The sequence below is a fragment of the Dermacentor andersoni genome, chromosome 10, assembly GCF_023375885.2.
Source record: "Dermacentor andersoni chromosome 10, qqDerAnde1_hic_scaffold, whole genome shotgun sequence".
In the NCBI taxonomy this organism is placed as follows: Eukaryota; Metazoa; Arthropoda; class Arachnida; order Ixodida; family Ixodidae; genus Dermacentor; species Dermacentor andersoni.
The window spans coordinates 47,444,427-47,463,814 of NC_092823.1; positions in this window are offsets into that span (position 1 = coordinate 47,444,427).

Sequence of the window (19,388 nt, forward strand, 5' to 3'; positions counted from 1 at the left end):
ACACAATTTTGTTCAATTTTGCCGTCTGGAAAATGCTCGCGACATCCAGCTGCGGTTTCTCGAATATTCAACTACTTGAGTTATGGAAGAGAGACGCTGTTTTTGCACTCGTTCCGCGATCAATGACACTTGGCCTATGATGGGCAGGTAGCGCCGTCATTGATGTTTCTGGCAATGAGAAAATTGCGTGACCGTGTCTGCAGTTGGTCAATTGTAGTTTACTGTAGCGTGATTGTACTTTGGCTGGGCAGCGTTCTCTCGAGATACGGTGAAAGTTGCAGGAGTGATTTATAGATCAAGCGTATGCATCTAAGGGACATCAACATCGAATACATACGTCACTGCTATTCTCCATGGAGAGTCATGCAACACTACCAACAAATTGATTGTTTTTAGCGTCGATACGGCTTTAGTTCGACGGGAGTTTTCAATTTTTTATATCGTACTCACAGCGCAAGTGGCCCAGCAGTCGTGGCGAAAAATCTAATCAGATGCTTGATGCCAGCTTTATTGATGTGTTTTTCTGCAGCTACGGCTTACCTTGTTTTATGGTAAATCGCCTGTCCCTGTCGTACAATTTGCACAAAGGTTTTGAATTTCTCTGCACTATATGACGGTTCCTCGCCACAGCATAGTCTCTGTTTCAACAATAGAACGATATGTTGCCTTCCGTTCACCCCTTGTTTCTTGAAGGCAGATGACGCGTGCGTTAACTCATTGGGCAACGACATAGTAATTTCTGCTGAAAACATTTAGTTGGAAGTAGCGCGTTGTCCGTCGTACATGTTCCTCTTTATTCCGCGTCTTCGTAGCGCTCTTTTCTTCAAGTATGCAAAACCAACTCGCCCACATCAAGCTTCCGCTGCTGATACAGGACTGTTTTCAGAAATCGTTAGGGATATTTATTTTTATTGTCATCAGTTCGTAAAAGCCGCGAGCAACAATATCCCGCGAGAACGTGCTCCTGGCGTGAGTGTTCAAGTGCACGAGGGCATCGGCAGTCACTAGTAAAATGTATAAGGTACCACAGCCAATCCGAAGCCGAGTTAGTTTACCGCTCGTATTAGTAGTATATGCGTCTGGTGTTCCAGTTACTATTTACAAGGGGTCCCAAACCACACTCAGTACGCTAGCTGCTCTGCGTGCGTGCGTGCGTGCGTACGTGTGCGTGTGCGTGCGTGTGTGCGTGCTGCGTGCGTGTGTGTGGTGTATGTGGCAAGCAAGCGGTTGTGGTAAGCAGGTTATGCGTCAGTTTCTTTCCACAGTGGCATCCCATATCTGTCGTAGGCCATGCAGCTGGCATGAGCCAGCGTGGGCATATATTTCCCATGTATGTAATATATATGCTACATATAGGAAGTGTCACATAATAGAACATGTGACAATAACAAGTTACATTTGTTTGTGGGCAAATTTCTTTTTATCAGTGATTCTTCGTTTTCTTTTAAGTCTATAAATATAATGAATAGCGCAACAGTTAGGATGGGCTTGTTCATTTTGATAGGAAGGCCATGAAGGCACTGGAAAAGTGCGATTAACAGTGGGGTGGGTCTACAAGGTCGCCGCAAAAAGGAATATTTCTCCTCTTCGTTTCGGTCAGCAGAAGGTGGATTAATTAATTTCTTCATATATATGCCGCAAAGCTGCGGCGTAATCTCCAATGCCAGAGGCTGAGCAAAGCTCTGCTTTTACTGCTACTGCAATGATTTCTTTTATTGCTGAGCCTATCTTTAAACCTCACTGTGGCAGCTGGAAGCTTTCTATTTGACCTTACCTACTAGAGCATGCGAACAGTTCTTACACAAACATTGTGTCGACGAATTAACTCATAGATCTTCACTGTGGAAAATGTCGCGTATTTAAAACGGAATACAGATTGATTTCAGCCAGTTGTTTCGCTCACTTGATTATATGAGAGCAACGCCAGCAATATTTCAATTTTCTCTACAATGGATCTATTCACCTGCCGTCTCTTCTCTTTGATTCCAATTCCCAGGACACAATACCTATCATACGGTTTTCCACAACATAGTTTAGGAGAAAACTTGTCGACACTGTCTCCGAGAGTTTCTGAACGGACGCTGTGGTGCTTTAGGAATGCAGGGACGTGTTTGTGCTAGGCTTGCTCATGCTTGCTCACGGCTGTACAGGTAATTCTTTCTTATAATGAAAGAATGATAAATCCTTCGCAGTCACCCATACATCTTCACAAGGTATACTCATCATCCATGCGTAATGCAACTGATGCCAAAGAATAACACAAGACAAACCACCGCAAAGCGTTCGCAGATCTAATTGTCTTTCGTCCTACTTTGCCGCCCCCCCCCCCCCCCCCGTACCTCTCGCATTTCATGTGCTTGTACATTCAAGCATAAGTTCTCATGACTGAGGCAAAACTGATATTGTGTATTAACAAAGAAAGAAAAACTTTCATGTGCTGGTTTTACAGAAAATGAACGAATATAGTGATGGAGGGAGTGGAACTAGGCAGAAGCGCCTTCAAGGTTTCCTGGCTGTCCGAGATCTACGCAAATTCGAAGCCACCACATTTCACAATGCCCGTTTGCACAACAACGGCGTATCACCATTCTTCAGCTGAGGTAACAGTGTCAGAAACTCTATAGAAGGTACAAGATACAAATTTCCACTCGATCAATACTGCGACGTGTTATCAAAGCATTCCCAGAAGAGTGGGGCATAGCGCCGTCCATAGGCTGGAAAGGAACATTGTGCTTGATTACACTTCCTTGGCCATGTGCCGCATTAGCAGTATATGCCACCACGGATATATTTAAACATGCGCATTTGACGACATGCTGAAAGTGCATGGTAGCAATATTTTTGCTCAGGAATATTCGTGAGAAGTCACTGAGTGGCCTCCAAGATCGCAGTGAATGGCAAGATCACTGAAGTGCCGTGGCTAGTTCAATGTAGAAATAGCGCGGCCACCCGTTTGAATGTGAAGCTTTCTGCGAGCACAAGAATCATCTTGTAATGTAATGACCACTGCTGCTGTCGTCTTGCTGAATAGCTTGCACAAGGGCCGGCACCCATATGTTGAACCAGCGTCTAGCGTCTGAGCCCGTGTGTACTACCACAACGAATGTGCTGGTTGCCAGCTCTGTTTTCTACTAAATAATAGCGCATTGAAACAACAAGGCGCCTAAACACCAACCTAACTGCAACACATTGATGCCTTGGAGTGCACACGTTATTTAATGAAGGAGTACTTTTTACGCCTTTTCCCGAGTTCTGCTCGGTCGCCCTCTTGATGGCTAACGTCAGCCAATCCTGAAACATGCGCTGTCTAATAGAAGGGATAACTTCGAATATGGCGTGATGAATCGCAGGCAAAATTTCGTGACAACTGTTGTCCGTGGTCACATTGATTACAATGGCCAGGTGGTCGTGGTTTCCGCGTCTTGCCGGGCAGCGAAATCGGTAGCCACTTGGCTGTGACATATGTTGGAGAATAGGAACACTTTTCTAGCAATTATTAAGCAGCTAGTTCTGCCAAATTTTGCTGCACATGCGTATGTTCAACAATCTGTGTTAGATCTGCATCAGTCGTGATGTTTGAGAGCACAAAATGCAGGAATATGCCGGTTGCAGAGTGCAATATTTAGTAACGGTATCATAAAACGATCCCTTTTTTACTCAATTCCATTTGTTTCAAAAAGATAGCTTTCTTTAGGGACTTCGTTTGCTTTGGATCCCCCCCCCCATTGTACAACCTTTTAGAACAAAAAAAAATGTCCCACCTACCTGTTCACGAAACATAGCTAGTAGCTTTGGTCATTGGGTGTGTGTGTTGTATGTTGTGTTGCCCAACGGTCAACATAGGTCGCGGGTATGTGCACGCATAAACAGATTGTTGTTTGTCTTAGTAAACAAGACAACGGCGGTCGTTTGGGTTTGCCCGAAAAAGACAACTTTCGCAATGCGTGTGCCATATTAATATAGGGCCATGCTCGGCCAGTTCTCTAGAATTAACGTACCATGGAGACGCAAAAGAAATGTAGCCAAAAATACAATAAAGCGAGCAACCCAACCGCAACATACATCTGCGTGCAATATACGGCCACTTCATGAATAGCCATTGCAACGAAGTTGCAGCCCCGATGCTATGGATTGTGGGAGTCGCTACTAATAGGTTCAACTGGGGTGCACCGGCTACAACATGTGCTGTCTCTTTATATCATTGGCAATTTTGGTTGGCACGAAGATTACTACTTTATGTGTCGGCTATCAAGCCCAGAAGGTTTCGCGATTCATAGATGGCATGAAGATATGAAACAAACTAAACGAGAAAACCATCACTGGCTTTGACAATAAGTTTCTGCCACAAATTTCTGAACAAAACCACTCTGTGATCTCGCAAACGGCGTGAAAACTTATTCTGAGCGTCGCTGGGGCTACTAATGAAGCGATGACTAACACTGGAACAAATTGGTTATATAATTTAAGTTGTCCTATATCATGAAAAGCGAACAAATGCGGACACCAAGGAGAACGTAGGGGAAATTGCTACTACTTACTAATTGAATTTAAGAAATGATATATTAATGCTAATGAAAGTGGATGTAAAGGCAACTGGCCGCAGGGCGGCAACGATTGCACGTCTTCGCATTACCCGAGCGATGCTCTAACCAATTGAGCTACCGCGGTGCCGTTTCCTCATCCACTTTTGTGGTATTTATGTGTTACTAATAGAACTCACCTTGGGAGTGTTAGCCAGCGCCAGCAGTAACAAACCATAGCGGTGGATGTGGAACATCCTTTCTGCCGCAGGCGTTACAGTACGTCGTCTTTGTAGGTGAAGGCAGCTGGTCCATAAACCCGCGCATGCTGCCTGAAGGCATCAATGTTGCCGTATTTGAGACCCTCGTTATCTAAGAACGAGAAGAAAGGGAGTGAACGGAGGGGCCCAAATTTTAATAATAATGTGAGGAGAAGCTAACAAACAAAGACACCAAGGAGAACATAGGAGAAATTGCTTGTACGTACCGATTGAATTAAAGAAATGAAATAATAATGGGAATAAAAGAGGATGAAAAACAAGTTGCCGCAGGTGGGGAACGATCCTACGTCTTTTCATTACGCGTACGGTACTCTAGTTTAGCCGTTAGGATGGATAGTTGGGCGTGTTGGTTAAGCATGATCTGAAGTGAAGGCGCTAAAATGACGGAGGACAAAGACGAAACACACACACACCCTGTGTGTGTGTGTGTTTCTTCTTTGTCCTCCGTCATTTTAGCGCTTTCACTTCGGATCTAATTTAGCCGTTATGATTGTTGCCCATGTTTCTTAACTACTCATTGCTGCTGAACGACAGCTTAGAATAACTGTGAGGTTGTTGCAGCAACGTCACACTCGTGAAACGAATGTTTAGAAATACGCGACAAATTTCCGAGAGTGATTATAGGCTCGAACATACGAGCACACATCGCTTTGAACACTCGGTGCGTTTCAACGCCAGCATAAACTCCTGCCAGGCAGACTTGAACCACCTGAGTGCATCCCATGGACACGTATCCAACGTGAAGGGCGCCACTTCATTTTAAGTAGGCACAATGAGCCAGATAACAACTACCAGCAAGTGCCGGCTAGTGTATACCTGGCATAGAACTCGGATCATTCTTCCCAAGCCAGCATAGCGAAAGCGCATATAGCGCCACTGCATAAGCGCTACGGCGGCGTCCAGGAAAAGTAGGTTTAGAAACGAGGAGCGTGCTTGTAAGCAAACGGTTAACTGCGTCAAACTAACAATATGTGCAAAGTAACTCTCGAGAACTATTATTGCCGACTGGAATACATGTACCAGAAGATTTCGTTCAGGCACACTTGGCCCGCACCGACTCTGGTGGCAGCACCACCACATGCTTCACAATGTTGTTGCGGGGCGCAACCACAGCGTCTGTGTGCTGCCCAGCCTACTTCCATGACACCGACAGTGCTAATTCCTCTTCTTGTGAATTGCAGATATCGCATGCGTGAAAGCTGATATTAGCCCCTGGATCTAAGTGGCGCCCTCTCGTGTATCACTCCGCTGCAGCGCCGCGCGCGCTGCCGGGTCGAGTAGCATCATGCTACCCGACGTTTCCAAAGGACCCGCCCGGTCGACGTCTTAAAATTTGAGCCTGCAAGTTTGTAGAACAGTACGTACGGAATGTTCCGAGATATCCTCTGTGCATTTGACAATAGCGTCGTCACCACACATAGCGTCGTCACACCGCCTGTAGTGCTCGAGCCGTCATCTTATGCAAGTGCGTGTACGGCGTTGGTTTCTCGCCATTACTGCTCCGTTCTAGCCGCGTAGTCACAATTAGTCGTCGGACATTTCTCGGCATAGAACTGCAGCCTTTGGACTTCGGCTACAGTGCCAGGACTCTAATACAAGCTGCGTTTACACGAATGCGCATGCTAGCACATCACATTTTTTAACGCATAGCGGGCACGCGACAGCGTTCACATGTAGCGCAATCCCCTTTGTCCGATGCAAGCCTTGCCGCGATTAGCGTTCCAACACTGAGTAGTGGAGAGCACACACAGGACAGCCGTTTCACTTTTCCTTTGTTCCTCTGTTCGGTGCACCTGCCTTGACACGTTCCACTTGAGACGGATTATTCAGCTTGATCTAACCTCCCCTGACGCATCATTGCGACTTTGCGCTGCCAGCGCAATATCGTCGCATACTAAGATGCGATGCTTAAGGAATGCAATGGGTGGCAGCACTTGTGACATTCGTGTAAAAGCGGCTACGGTGTTTGTGTCCAGCGCGCAGTGAGTGCTCGGACGTCGGCTTGTTGGCCGCATACATTTCCATTTTATTGCTGCCCGCCTCTTAAGCCACACCATGAAAGACGTCTAATGTACTTCTGAAGGCATTAAGTGGTGGCTACGGTTCGTTAGTACGTGCAGTGCCCCAGCGGCATTACGGCGAAATTTCATATTTCAACGCAATGGTACACGATTGTAAGATCTACCTTTAGGATAAAAGGTAAGGGATCAACAACCTTTAATGACCTGGCACGGCGCGAGCCATCACCTGCTTAGATAGTATAAATAAATGTGGAAACATAAATTCTGTCGCTGAATGTGAGGTCCCTGGTTTCCCTGACATTTCGTTCATCATGCAATTACTACAGTAAATTTCTACCGTTTTCTCCAAGGAAAGAGTGGTGCGCGAGAAGAATATGTCTCGAATTACTGAACATCGTTTGTTTTAATACCACGAAATTGACCAAACTGGCATCAATGTGCCATCGCCTATATTTCAGTTGCTACCGCGGTCCACTCAAGCACAGGTTTACAGCTGTTGTGAAATGTTTCGAATGTCGGGCACAAGAGTGGACAAAAGTAGTAGCCAACGCTTACGCAGTGCAACAAACTTACGCAGTACAAAGCCACCGTGCTGCCCTTCGCAAGACAATTAAAAGCGGTTACTACCAACGTGACACAACTCGCCCGTGCATCTTAATCTGTTGGGCCTAACTCGGCTCTTTCTTTTTTCTCCTGCCCTGGGTAGCAGCACTAGTTTACAGGCGAGGTTTGTCAAGCAATGTGAAATTGTGCGAGCACGCAACAAAACTTACCGACAACCTTTGCTTAGATCATCGTCTTAAATGTTTGGTGTACAGTAACGGGCGTGACATGTTTAATAAACTAACAAGAGTAAGTTGAGAAGCTTGTGTTTGCTGTCGTGTTATGCGAGTGTTATTAAGATTTGGTTGCATGAAAATGGTGGGTACCGTGCTTGGCAATTCGGAAACATAACACAGCATATTGCAAGTAATGTTCGAGATAAACCGCTCCTTAGCGAAAATATCAAAATTTCTTTGGATCAAGAGTTTTGTACCTGCATCACTAATTGACGGTAAGTATGCGCAAAATGTAAATAGTGCATTCCGCTACAATGCAGCTTAATTGACGCGAAGTTCTGCGTATAATCCCTTCGATTATGCTTTGTTTCCTAAACTGCACGGACTCTTGTTTACTTGCTCGGCATGGTATTTCGTGACTGAGTAACGAGATGGTGTTCTTAGCGGCGACAGCTGTAGTTACATATACAAAATAATAGGCAATAATTCTGAGGTTTTACATGCCAAAACCGCAGTATTACTATCAGGCAGGCCGTAGTAGTAGAGCGCAGTTTATTCTTGACAAACTGAGGTTATCTGACGAGCACTTAAACCAATCCAGACGCTCCTTTTTGCATGTCGTCTTGACAGAAATGTGGCTGCCGGGGCCATGATCGAAACCGTTACCTCGAGCTTAGAAGCGCAACGCAACACCCAAAGGGCTACCACATTGAGTGGGTATATAGAAGATATAATAAATATATAAGGTTTGTAGGGGTTGTAGTGATGGCATCTATGAAAGCAACAGTATAAAGAAAGCTAGCAGTATTTAGAGAGCACAGTACTGGCGCTAGCACGCAATAAGAACGCAAATGAGGTAATTAAAATGCCGCTATTCTGGCCGTAACGCTAGAGACAACAAAGGCAAATGAATCCGCTGACTTCAGCGAAGTCCCGTTCGCCGTTGGCGCGTAGAGAAAGACATTCAATAAGAGCGGACACCCCCATAGACTGAATCACACTTACGGTCCCGATTTGGGCGCACGCGTTTAGAACGCTAGTTATCACGGGTTACGCCGGCTGCGCAGAACAGTGCGACTTTTTTTTTTTTACAGCAAAACTGTCTATGGCTAGGATGCGGGATTTCATGGCATCCACGCGTAAATTTTGTCCCCTAGAAACTCTCCCCTAAAGAATGAGACGGAAAGAATCAACAAGGAGAGCAAACCCATTTCGCCACTCGCGCCAAAGCTCGGTTTAACGGCCACCTGTCTCTAAAACGGCACCCCATCGCAGCTGTGTAACTGTAGATGTATGACGCAATGCGTGACACACTGTGCTCCTGATAAGGTGACCAAATGAAATTTTTGGCACCATTTCGCTCCACTATTGTTATGAGAAGGCCAATCGGGATCCATACGCCTGAAGTGCAGCGTATCTACGAGGAGCGACAGTGGGATCCGCGGCGGGAGAGAGACCGTGGACGTCGGGCCAACCCGACGGGCCGAGAAGAGCTAGCCCGCGATATGGTACGTAAGCCACGAGCAAGAGCCGACGAACCATATCGCGACGCCGAGGATGCCGACGCGACGAAGGCACGGTGCCGGGTTTCGACGGCGCCTGCGCAAGGTTCCGAAGAGACTTTCCCGATCGAAACTTCGGATCAAGCTGCCGGGTATATGATCGCGTATGGTTCAATAACCACCTCTTGGAAATCGATGGCATACGGTCGGAAGTGCGACGGGAGAAGGCGGTGGTTGTGTTGACGCGATGCTTTCCACGCGAGAACGTTGGGGAATTTCGAGCCTAAGGCACGTGTAGGAAGGCGCTGATAAAAAGATAATGTGCGTCGCTTCACTGCAACGCGTGTAGACAAGTTCTGCTATAAGGTGCAGTTGCACGTTTCTCGGCGACGAAAGGTTACGTTTATCCGTATGGGCCGGCGCATCTTCCCACGCTCAACGTCGATCGCATCACCGTCCATGGTCATGCACCATCACACAATGGAATGGATCATGAATTTTTTTTTGCTTGTGCTCCCAAACCACGTGCGGTCTTAGTGCAGGATCGTTTCATCGTATAGTAAAAATGATTGCGAATCTGTGACACGTGCAATTTCATAAAGCAGACGCAAGACTTGTCGCATATGAGGAAACGTTTATTTCGCTCTACATAAATGCTTGTGCCATGGGTTTTGTGCGTTCATCCACCGTTGCGTCACCAGGTAAGTAGCAGTAGTTCTCGTATGAAGCTCTACCCGACGGCATCAGCTGAAAAAATTACGAGCATGTGTAATTTTGGTGTTTAGACATTTTAGGGATACTACGTGCAGAGGCGGATCGTGCGAAAGTCGTCAGTGGGTGACATTACAAACTAAAACAATTCGCTTCTACATACACGTGGCGTAGGAAATACGTGACACATCCGAAACGATACCATAAAATATAAAAAAATCGCATGTACAAGCACTCCTCTTTCGCGGTCATTATTTCCTGCACTTAAAAGGACAAATACACGGGCGACTGCGGATTTACAAAACAACTTCGCCGCAGCCGATGCGATGGTAAGCTACATAGACAGGTTCCCAGCCAGACGCTGGCAGAATTCCTTGTACTCGCATTCAAGACAAATGCGTGGGGGCAAAGCCTGTTTTTAGTCGTTCAGAAGACAGAATTTTCAAAGTTGTTAGTTTTTGAGCTTCTCGGCATTATCTTTTGCTCGTTCTGCCAGCGCAAGCAACCCACTCTTCACACCCTCGTCTGGCAATCACTCGCGAAGTTTTTGCAAGCAGGAGTATCGAAGGAAGGTATATGTTCTTGCGGGACCTCAAAAAGCGTCACAAACTTGTCCCACTGAGATAGAGTACTCCGCAAACTACTTTCTCACCACGTGCAAGTTGCTTTTCGCTAACTGTGTCGCAACGCCAGGCGCGGAGATCGTACCTCAAAAGCAGCAAAAGTACCATAATGTTGGGGGTCACAGAATGCGTCAAGAACTTCTCCCGGCAAGATTCGGTAAACGCGAAACTTACTTTCTCAACACGACCAAGCTACTTTTTCCTAACTGCGTCACAACGCCAGGCGTGGTGAGTGTGCCTCAAAAGTATCCGAAAAAGTAACGAAATGAATTACAATAATGTTAGGGATCAGATAAAGCGCCAAATCTTGTCCCTGTAAGATTCAGTACACCCGAAACTAACTGCGTCACAAAGCCGGGTGGGGCGGGCGTACCGGAGAACTACCGGAAAGCGTTCTGAACATTTCCCAGTACGAGTCATTAACTCAAATATACTACGCCAGGACAGCCGAGCTGCTTTTCGACAACTGCGTTACAAGTCTCGCTTCGCGCGCCGTAAAACCCTAAATTGCTTCAAATGCACTGCAATTTCTCACTTGCACCACCATCCTCGCTCGCTTTGGAGGGATCTCTGACGAGCCTGTCATGCCGATAGCTTGTTGCTAGGTAACGCAAGAAAACAGATTTGTTTAAATGTGGGGTTTACCGTGCCAAAACCACTTTCTGATTATGAGGCACGCCGCAGTGGAGGACTCCGGAAATTTTGATCACCTGGGGTTCTTTTACGTGCACCTAAATGTAAGTACCATGGGTCTTTTCTCATTTCGCCCCCGCCGAAATGCGCCCGCCATGGCGGGGATTCGATCCCGCGACCTCGTGCTCAGCAGCCCAACACCGCAAAGCCGCAAAGTATACGTTCATATATAGTCCAAACTATTTTAACTCTAGCGGGGAAGAAAAAGTAATAAAACAGAAAGCAAAGTTATTTCACATTTTCCCCCCTATGCTCGCGTCAGCTGACGTATGGAATTAACGCTAGGCGTGACGCGTTTCCTTTTGCCAATTTTCGCCGAATCTCCCCTCTTTTTGATTCCTTTCTCTATGGCTGGACGACCATATTCGTTCCGTTCTACATGGCTCTTGCCCGCGGAAACATTGTTCATCAGAACCTATCCATATAGAGCTTCGCTATAAAAATAAATACGCCTTCATAATAACGTCAGTGATAGGGACTTGCCTTGCAATGCAGTAATAGCTTTCCGGGAGATCAGTTGTCACTTTGCAACAATAAATCTCGCAAACGTGAGCATTCGCCGCAGAATGTGCGCGACAGTGTCAAGGTTGTAATAAAATTTTTATTTTTTTGTCAATGATGAAAACTGCTAGTAAGCATACTCATGCTGGCGTCACTCATGTCACATTAACAAATTTTTCAGCCGCTTAATCTTCGCGGCGACGTCACAAATACGCACCTCGCGCGCAAACCCCACACATTTATCAGGAGCGCTCTTGAATCGCGTCTTGCTGTTCGAAGGGCGCAGAAGGAAACCGGCCTGTTAAGGCTAGTGTCTGGCTTGGATAGTGCAGTTCACCTTCCACGGTATTCTGCACTAGGCCGCGTCACAGCAGTTGCGGTCAGAATGCCACGCCGTATCGAAGCTCTTGACAAAGAACGTACACCACTCGTGTCGTGTGAAAGCTGGTGTGCTTCCGGTAGCGGTCCGCCAGTGCAATTTGCTTGTCAAGGGTTATCCGTGCCCCCGTGGTGCAACTCAGTGACCCGGCGTGCCTCGAATGCTGACGCGGCACTTGACAAGTCTCGCCCTGGAATCGCTGCAGGCTGCAGTCTACAAATCAGTCGCGAGGCACGGCGTGTGCCATGTCAAATCCCTGCTTGCAGATATGGTACTCGAATGATTGCCGCCATCCGCACTTTTTTTCCGTTTGTCATTGGAATCCGTCTAGATGGACAGAAAAAAAAGTGAACAGTGAACGCCACTGGGCAATGAATAAAGGCATATAGCGTGAACTAAAGTACCAAAGCGAGAAGCCTCAAAATGATGTTTCACATCAAAAAGTCTGACAGGAAAACATGGCAACAGTTTCACTCCAAATTCGCAATTAGTTAAACACAGCCAGGGCCCGAATGGTGCGTAGTATTTGGTTAAACAGACGTCGCTTGCACAAGTATCAAGATAAAAAGTTGCTAAATGTGGCGAAAGGCTAGATGCCGATAAGTTAACGTAATCTGTTTAAATATGGGATGGGTTTGCCTGAAGCAAGTCAGATCAATTCGGTAGTGTGTCAGGCATTTGGCCTAGGCAGGCTGTTGATTATCAGTATAAAAGCCTTTATTTTACTTACCGGGGTGCCTCCATGGTACATTGGAATGCTGCTGCTGTGGCACGAAACACACTGCACCGAGAGGTGGGCCAACAGCTATACGATAGCTGAATGAACTGATCAAGTTACGGCACCCAATACGAAACGCGGCACGGAGGTCTGCGTGAAGGCCTTCTAAGAGTTCCACGGTTTCGCCGTTTAGGGCGTAATGCAGGGCGTCCGCGAGTTGGCGCTGGTGGTCGGCTCGGCCAACGTACGCGGCCGCGAACGACAGGCCGTGCCAGAAGACCAAGCACATAATAAGGTTGCCCTCGTTGACTGGAGACGCGTAACCGTTTATCATGCAGGCGTAGTAGGTTCCTTCTCGGTGCCTCACTTGAATCGTCATACGGTAACCGGGACGCTGGAGTATACTTGCCACGACCTCCAGAAGCGAGGCGTGGTCGGCCTGCAAGAATGAGGCACCGAAACGGTAGAGCAGCCATGGGCGAATCTTGTTCCGCTCCATCAGCCAACACATGAGCCAGGCGATACGCGGCAAGAAATGACTCGTGCTGCCGCTATCTGCAATCACGCGCTGGAGTTCTCGGACGGCTGTTTCTGGCAGCAGGGTGCCGAGCCTCGGTAGCCATTCTATGTTCTCGGCGTCCAGGGACAAAAGATCTTGTTGTGACACTCGATCGAGGTAGCTAAATAGCCTGTCGACGACGTTGTCCACCATCCTGCAGAAGATCTGAGGGATACAGCAGTGGGCGGACTCGGCAGAGGGCTATGGATACGGTCGGGTGTGACGTAAAGGTAATAACAGGCCTCGAAAAAAGCTGCGAGTACGTCATCGGTGCTGTTTCTATCAAGCGACGGTGGCGACGCCCTAACCTTGGCAGCAAGCGCACGATCTGATTGTTGTGTTCAAAAGTCACTCTGGCCTGAAACGTCATTAGATTACGAAATTCAAGCAGGAGTTAGGCAAGGGTGTTCGTGGTTACAGCAGTACGTTATCATAATCAGGCAGCCACTGAATCAAACAGGCAAAAAAGCGAGCCGCGCGCGAGGTGCGAAACAAGCAACGGTTGACTCGAATGATAAGAAGATTCGAGGATATATTGGAATGCTAATGCTATGGGCGTACCGCGTACTTCGAGGCGCCCCGGGTTTTGTCTGTCTTTTCACTTCGCCTCCATGTTAGAACTGTAGATCCTACGCGTGGGTGACGCGCCAGCACACTGCCTATTGGGCTGATGCAGTGGAGGTTTGAACGCACCACGGCCAGACCTCGCGGTGGTGAACGAAATTTGCTGGGTAGTATGGAAAATACGCCGTCCCGTAGAGTACCATGGGTCTAGTTTATTGTGTGCTTTGTTTTAAGTTTTGTCTGTAGTTCTTGCACTGGAAAGTGCTCGACTCGTACGTAGGGCGTTGTGCGCTACCGAATGCAGCACAGGCCTTGAAGTGCGGGTGCTTTTCGTTCGACAAACCGTGCTGAAGTTGGGAGAACCCGGCGAGTTAGTAGCAAATTGAAGACTAGCACACCAGAGTACGCCGAGCAACGCGCTGCCCCCAAGCATCGTCACCGCCGTTATCAATTTATAGTGCATTGTCATGAGAGTCACTGGCCTGAAACGCTTAAATTTTCAACACACTGTGCGACGACTTAGTGGCGAGCGACAAAATTGGCTCGGTAGTATACAAGTCGCCGCCCTCTGCATTAAGTTGCGCTGTCACTTTGTGTGCGTGTTCAGGGCTCATTTCCGGTTATATTTTGATGTTTAGCTATCGGAAAAGGCTCTTGCATTCGCTGAGTGTTGCCTGTGAATCACCTCGTTGAGAGTGCGCCTCATTTAGCTTAACCATGAAAAATGCAGTCGTCTCTAAAGGTGTGTGCACATGACTTTTTTATTAGAAAACGACCACTCACAGGAATGGACCGGACCTAAAAGCAATTTATTATGGTGAAGCAGCCCAGCTACTTAAGCAGAAATTGATACAGAGTGGTTGACACTGTTTAAGAATGCGTTGCTGAGAGAAGAAGCGAAAGAAAATTTATCCACTGACGTGGCACAGCCAGTTGTGGCAATGAGATAATGAACGGTATATTAAAGTGTTGTTTAAAGAGCCGTTGTCAATATATATATATGTTACTGTAATGAAATGAATGAGAACAAACCAAACTGTTGCTGTGGCATTGTTCTTCCTATGAAAAAAGAAGAGTTACTGCGCGTCAGCGTTACGGAGGCTGAGGCTCCAAACATTCAGTCACCGTATTTACTGCTTGCCACGTCTGGAAGCGGCCTTTTGCGAAATAAGCATGCATCTGACACGAAGTTTCAGCGTAAACACACACCAGAGCCGCTCAAGCTGAGCTACGGTGCTAACACCAGCAGATTATTAACGCGATAGCGTTAAGGAGCCCATGTCGCAGAAAATCCGGCGCCAGAAATTTTCGTAGCACGTATACCCAGGCCTTCCACATGATGCAAGAAATGCACGGAACTTATTGAATTTCTTAAGCTAAAATACGTAGAGAAATCGTAAACTACGGCTTGCACACAACCTACAGACAGGATCGCTCTTGGATTTGTAATTTGGCTATACGAGAAGACAGAATCCTGTGATGCGAAAACTCAAAGAATCCCCCTTCAAACACGCAAAAACTGCTGCGGCGTTCACCGAGCCGCCACGGCGTCCGCCGTCTTGTGCGCGCCGGCGCGATGGGTGTCTTGGGGATCACGGAGCGACGCGCCCGGTTCCTTGCATCAAATCCAGCTGGCGCTCGCCTCCGCCGCATCGCGGCCCGCGCAAGAGGCCATGGTTCCAGCACAAAGCTCGCGTTCGTGCATAGCGTTCGCGGCAAGCGTTTCCAGGTAAACATTGCGGTTACATAAGCGTGAGAAGCAGTCGGGGATATTAGAATGTTATCGCGTTGCACTCTTAAAAGCGAAGCTTTAGTGTCCTCCAATTTTTATACTAGTTTCATTAGTTAACTAATTCATTCTTGTTGGGCAACGGTTCTGAGTTAGTGCACGTGCTTAAGCGAATGTAGACACATATTGCAGCAGTCTGCCGTTGCAGCTTGGCATCGCGCGACTTCAGCAGCACGCGCATGAAAACGGCAGCGCGCCTAAACTGCGTCTGCGATTTCTCGTGCGCAGCGCACCTATACGGCACGGCGCTTTGCTTCCTTGGCGATAGAAGGCATGCTACAATGCCTCCCATGCACAAAATTCTCCGAAATGTCTACCGCGATGCAGCTGAGACGAGCAGATATACCGCGGAGCCATGCGTTCACCAGCACAGCATCGCGTTTTTTACTACCCGAAACCTAAAAGCGCGCCATAGAGAGCTCTTTTGACCGGCATTTCCGCAGCGCTGCCTGGGCAGCCCGTCAGGCCCATAACAAAGCGCCCAGACGATGTTTGATGCTTACAAATGTCCAGCAATTAGGTCTACATGGTAAATACCATCAAATAGTTGTCACTTGTGTTGCTAATCAAGATTGCGCAGTAACACTCACTAATAGGAAAAAGAGCGCTTCTTCATCGTACCAACAAACAGCTGGCGAGAAAACATTTTTTTAAGGAGCACTATTTATGAATTCAACCTAACGAGCAGTGAATGCATCTTCCCTTGAGGTGTACGCTGCATGCATCTTTTTCTTTCCCTTATTTTTAACAGCGTCTATTATTATATTGGCGGAGCTCTGCACTTATGCATTTCGATATTCACTGCCCCGTTGTACCCGCTAAACAAAGCAGGGACTTTGGCGCTTGAATGAGAGGGCCACTTTGCAAAGAAAACGCTTGCGCTGTGCACACACCAATCAGAGCGTAGGGCAGCGAACGCGAGCGCAGAACACCACTGCGAGTTGTTTACTCGTCGTCTTGTTGGATTTGAGTGCCTTCCGGAAGTATGTCTCAGGAACCTGTGTGAGGAAGCTGTCGGGTATGTTTGTTTATATAGCCAACGTCTCTTAAGCAGTTGGCTCTGCATGCGCCCTGTTTTTCATTTCTTCATGCCATACATTTCTACAAACAATCTAGATGCCTTTCTTTGAGCCAAGTACAGTGTTATTTACTTCAACACTCGCAGCTTGCGTGAACACTTTCATCAATTCGAGTTACTTCTATCGGAAGTACTTCTCCCCTTTTCGGTTGCATGTATATCAGAAACTTGGCTTAGTGACTGCGATTGGAATCTTTACTTTTTTTCTATGCTACAAGGTGAACATTGTAATCGAAAATCATCCAACCATGGCGGTGCAGCCATTTCCACCCTTCCCTTTATAACGTATAAACGTAGATCCGACCTTAACCTTGACGTCCCAGATTACGAATCAGTATGGATCAAAATTGACCACTCATCCTTGGGTATCGACGTTAAGAATATCGTTATAGATAGCATATACATATCCCCCTGCTCCCCTGTTTAAGTTTTATGTGCTGTGCTTGACGTGGTTCTTTCCCCCCTTTCATTAGAATACAAATTTGTCATTATAATGGGGGATATGAACATTCACTTAAGTAATGTCCACTCAACACCGTAGTCTCTTTGGTTAAGTTGTCTACATAGTTATGGATTCGAGTCCCCAATTAACATACCAACTCGTCGTGGTACTAAAAGTCCGGGTCCTATAATCAATCATACAATCATTAACGGGCTTGCGGCTCCTGGTGCTGCTATTTTACAAACTGCTATAACGGATCATTATCCGATCATCTTACGTTTCAAGCAAGAGCCTCTTAAACATGTTTCTTGTTACACGAAACCCATTTTCGACAAGGAGCAGTTTCTTCGCATCTCCAACAGTGGCGGCACGAGTTACATTGTTAAACAGCGCTCAATCAGCATACAGTGAATTTCATGCGATTATTACTTCATGCATTACTGCTTGTATCCAAGAATAGTATCTTGTTCAAAAAAATCATCCACTCCTCAAAGCTTTCGGTTGACTCAAGGCTTACTGAACTCATTAGGAAACAAAATTGTACAAAGAACAAAACAAAGCAGCAGCTATGAAACGTACGGTAACAGCAGCGTTGCAATAAATACTCCAAAATTCATAATAATCTAATAAAAAGCTAAAGAAAAATCTATTATGCGAACGAAATCAATCGTTCCGGAATTAACAATAACAAGCAATGGTGATTAATGAATTAATTTTTTGCCAAACACGTCTTCTCTGAAATAACAAATATTGTGCATGACGATGTCACTTTCTCTGGTCGAGCCGAAACTGTCAACGCATTTAGCACTTTTTTTCTAATTCTCCGCCCGATTGGCCACCTGATGCACTTGTGATCTCACGTCATTCAACACATTCATCTGTTTTCTTTTTCTCACATCACCACATGAAGTACAAATTCCTGTTCTTAGTATGAATGTAAATAATTCAGCCATATCCAGCCAATCTCATTTATCATCTCATTTCTATCAATCTCATTTTTGAATCCGCAGTACTTCACGAAGCACTAAAACATTCCAAAGAAATCCAATATACGGGAAAGGCGATAACTCTTCACTGAAAAACTATAGGAATATCTCTTTCCTTCCTTTCTTCGGCAAGGTAATCAAAAAACTAACTAAGGTTAGACTATCCAGTTATAGTCAGAAAATTTTATATACCACATACAAGGCAATTAGGCTTTAGACCAGGATACACCACTTACCTTGCTTTATTAACTTTCACTGATAGATGCAATTTGGAAATTGACAAAGGGAACTTTGTCTGCTCCATATTTGTTGATTTCAGCAAAGCTTTCGACGCCATTGTTCATAACACAATAGATACTAAAATGGCTGCGTACGGAATTATTCTTAGCCGCCTAAAATTGTTCAGTTAGTCACCAGGAAAGAAACTGTCAGTATATGGGCTGGTCAATCTCCCACAATAACCACCAATATTGGGGTCCCTCAAGGCTACATACTAGGTCCCCTTTTATTTTTACTATATATTAATGATCTCCCTGATTGTCTTTCTTCATATTCTGAAGGTTTCGCATATGCTGAGGATACAATACTGACTGGCTCTAAGCCCCACTTGGCCATTTTACCAACCCAACTAGACTCTAACGATGAATTTATCCCCGTGGTGTCACAGAAACAAGTTACTTATTAACCCCTCAATGATTTAGTTTATGATTTTTTTGGTCAAGGTCTAATTATCTCTGAAATGTACCCCCAGTATTTATTAATTCGCATGCTACACTGACACGTGAACACTAACTATCTAGATGTTGAAACTGACGATTCTAAAAATTTAAGTTTCACGTTATACACGTGCGAAATACGGTATTTGATGGAATAACAATCCTTTTTAAAGCTCGACATTAGTTCCAACAACCTACCCTAACCACACTTTATTATGCCTTCATACACACTCACTCAAACTACCCCAATACACCTTGGGGACTAACCTACGAACACACATAACACCATTGCTACCAACTCAAAATCAAGCCATCCATGCGATTACATGGAGTACTCGGGATTGTCATGTCTCTTCGCTCTTTTGCCATCTCAACATACTGCGGGTTGATGACTTAGTTAACTGTAATGTCGGAATATTTGCCTATCACTTAGTCAATAACCACAACCTTCTTCAATTGATGCACAGAACTGACATCAGCAACCACAATGTCACCAGATTCTATTTACAAAGAAAATTATTCTGCC